This window comes from Lathyrus oleraceus, chromosome 4 (genome assembly GCF_024323335.1).
Source record: "Lathyrus oleraceus cultivar Zhongwan6 chromosome 4, CAAS_Psat_ZW6_1.0, whole genome shotgun sequence".
Lineage (NCBI taxonomy): Eukaryota > Viridiplantae > Streptophyta > Magnoliopsida > Fabales > Fabaceae > Lathyrus > Lathyrus oleraceus.
This window is the reverse complement of record NC_066582.1, coordinates 308600704-308604567: the sequence shown is the minus strand read 5'-3', so window position 1 is coordinate 308604567 and position 3864 is coordinate 308600704. Positions and strand designations below refer to the sequence as shown.

At 34.2% G+C, this 3864-nt stretch overlaps 1 pseudogene; it reads left to right on the top strand.

The window, feature by feature from the left end:
• Positions 1–323: 323 nt before the first annotated feature.
• On the top strand, positions 324–2177 carry LOC127075260 (protein PHYTOCHROME KINASE SUBSTRATE 1-like; annotated as a pseudogene).
• Positions 2178–3864: the final 1687 nt, after the last annotated feature.

Here is a 3864-nt window from a genome sequence, read left to right as displayed (position 1 = left end):
CCCTCTAGACATGACATGGAATTGATCATGTAGTGTGTATAAATATCATGATTTTTGAATACTTTACTCAGTCAAGCACATTCAAAAAAAAAAATTATTCTTATTTTTTAGGACAACCTATCTCAACTTTTAATCCATATTACTCACTAAATATGTTCTATATCATGTTATTAGGAAGACAAAGAATAGCTAATAAAGTATTAGTTTTATCAATATTAAATCCACCTGAAAACTATGATCAACTGTCATGGCCCTACCTATTTGATATTTGCATACTCCACTAGCCTACATATAGTGCCACCCCCTTAATACTCATCCATTCACCCTTCACTTTACATTCTCTCTTGTCCATTTTCCTTTCCTCTCTCCTCCTTTAGCCTTTTCAATACATATGATTACTTTTCCTTTCAAGCTTTATAACAATTCTTTTACTTCCACAGCAAGTATTGTAGTGTCTCTCTCTTTTTTAATATTAAGATTCTGTTCCTTATCCTTGTTTTTCTATTATTAACCTGTCTTCAAATAACTTCTATTGCCTCATTTTCTCTTTTTGTTTTGTACTCTGAACAAAATTTCCATCAACCATGTTTACTTTATCTTCCACTGCCAAAACCAGCCTCCATCAAATGCAAACTTTCACCTCTGAAAAATATAATAATAACAAAAACCTTCATGATGGTATTTCCTCTCCATATTTGAATATCAATGAAGGGAACTTCATTAGCAACAGAAATTCTCCTCTACATCAAGTGGAAAAGACAGAAGAAAGTGGAGAAATTGGAGTATTTGGAGCTGAAAAATACTTTAACAGAAAAGTAGTTGAAACTCCAAGAGCTTCTACAAAATACCTTCCTCGTAGGGATGAAACTATGGCTACTAAAACTAGAAAGTACCAAGTTGAGTATGGAACTTCGAGTATTAGTTCTGTATCAACAACAATGAACAGCCAGAATGCATTCTTAAAGACAGATTCTGTAAAGAATAGCAAAGATAAGGTGCATGCTAAGACTGTTCTATCAAGTCTTGGTCTCAAATGCTACTGTTCTGATAAGAATTCTGTTGATATCAGTGATCATGCAGGTGAAATCAGTTTTGATAACAAAAGTTCTAAGTATGGTGAAGTTCATGGAAAAACAACACCGAAAAAAGTATTCAATCTTGGTCTTGATGATGATGTTTCAATTAAAATAAGAAAGCCTAGTTCAGAACTTTTCATCAATAAAGATGTTTTCTTTCAAAAGCAAGAGAGTTTAAGTGTAGGATTAAACAGTGGAAAGAATAGTTTGGCTTCTAACTCAAGAGACCACCTTGTTAAAATGAAAATTCCATCATATGAAGAAAATACACCAAGAAAATCACTTGAAGTGTTTGGATCACCAAATCCAATATTGATAAATAACAAGAGAAGTTCCTTGAGCATTGATAAAAGGTTGATATTTCCTTCCAAAATGGAAGAAATTGTTGATGCAAACTATGATGATGATGATGGAAGTGATGCAAGTTCTGATTTGTTTGAGATTGAGAGTCTCAAAGAAAAATCTTCCAACAATTTTCTCACTAGACAGACATCAGACGCCGCTTCAAGTTGCGTTAGCCCGACTTGTTACGCGCCGAGTGAGGCGAGCATAGAGTGGAGTGTGGTTACTGCTAGTGCTGCAGTTATTTCAGACTGTGAAGATCAAATGTCTGAGTTTACAGTAAGGAGTCCAATAAAGGCACCTAGGGAGATACCGAGGCGGCGTCCTGGTATCTTGTTGGGATGCAAGAGCCACAAAGCTGTTAGAGTTGCTGGTGATGCTTTCATAACATATGGGAAACAAAGTTTAAGTCCAAACATTAGTAGCAGAAACAAAAATAATACTAATTCTCATGTTGCAAGGTTTTCAGGAGAGACAAATTTTGATGCAAAAACAAGACATGGACAACAGCATGGTTATAGCACCACCATTGCAGGCCTCTGACTCACCACATGATTCAAAATTACTATACAATTAGCATGTCTGTTTGATATGTGTCCCCGTCAAATATTACACCAATACATGTGATTATATTTCAACTATTGAATTTAATCAAATTATTATCGCAATGTAAACGTCTCGGTGTGTCTGTGTGTCCGTGTTTTATAGATAATATTAGTTTTTTTTGTCCAAGAATAATGTTGATAATTTTTTGTGTTTTGATACTTGGTTCTATTATATAGTTTTGTTTTTATTCCTTTTATATGGATATTTGAAACGGTGTTTTGAATATGAAATAGACGGCAATAAAGAAATAATAAAGTTAACATCTTACAATACAGATAACATGAAAAGTAGTAATGATGTAGATAACACAACTGTCCAATAGAAAATCTTGAATCCTCAAAAGGATAGAATGTCGTTACAGTGATATACAACTAACTATTGTGACACCAAAATATATCACCAAGGAATTTTTTTTCATGCATTAAATTCCAAACCACCTATTAAATATGGTGTGGTCCATTTGGCTAACAATGCGTTTCTTGACTTTTGGTAAGTACCAGTATCCCTTTTTTCGGCTAAAAGGAGTGGAAGTAGGATATACCTTTTTTTTTTTAGGATCGTTGTTTGTTAGAAGTTTCAGATAGAGCTTAAGTCTAACAAGCCTCTTAAGCTAATACTTGTAATACTTCCCTTCAACTTTAGGGTGGTTGAAGATTAATGTTAAGTTGGAGCCAAGATGTTTAGTAAGCACATTAGTAATCTTAAAGGTAATTGAAACCGCTTGAATAACGGACTATTATAAATAATATATTTTATAATATATTTTATGATAAAGTTTTCACCTCGACCATCAATAATTAAGGTGTATGTCATTGGAGCATCGTCATTAATTAAAAAAAAATTATATATATATATATATATATATATATATATATATATATATATATATATATATATATATATATATATATATAAGGAAATATAACTATAGAGAGCTCACTTCGAATATCAGTTACTCTATTTTATGTTCTATTTTTAGTTTTAATTGATTTAGGGTCACATGATGCCTTTCACATTTTTTGTTTTAAATGATGCCTTGTTTTCCATTGATGAGGCAAAAATTAAGGAAAACCGACACTCCTGGTTTCAAAGTCTTTGCTATGAGGAAAGGTTTGTCCCTGATGAAGTGTCTTCTCTGAGGTGAGGATGAGGTTGAATAATACCTACGCCATTATTAATAATGTTAACCGGGAAGAAATTAAATAGATTTTTGGTGAGGATGGAGTCTTAAGGGTTTGTTTTTGTTGAAATGTGTGACTGTGCTTTTCATGTAAGATGGACCAGCTAAAGATCCTCTATGATCTTAATGATTCCTAAGGCATCAAGGTTGGATCTTCTAGCCAGGTTGTGATGCCCTCTCCATAGACTTTGGCTCCTACTCTGTTATTTCTCATATCTCAACCCTTGAGCCTACTACTCCTCCCCCTTGATTCGACCAACTAGTTACCGTCATGGCCACCTTGACTATGGCAGAGGTACATATGTCTTCAATTTCAACAAAGAGGGGTCGTGATGAAGACCAAACTCCTCCTTTGGAAGAAGTCACTCCTAAGTGTTATCATCTTTATGGGAATAATGCTTCAGGGGAGGTAACTCCTTTCTTGCAGATTCCCGATGTTTTCTCATCCCGACTTGCCCGTACTCTTGAAGAGGCTTTTACTACCGTGTGTTTTTCGCCAATAATCTCTAGCCTTTCTATCAGAGGGTTACTTGCAGGACCGGCTACAAAGTCTTAGACTTAGTGTTGAGTGTATGGTGGTTTAGTTGGCAAAGTCTTTGGAATGTTCAAAAGGAGTGAATATAACTCTTGGTGAGTTGAAAATACAGTAAAATAAATGCA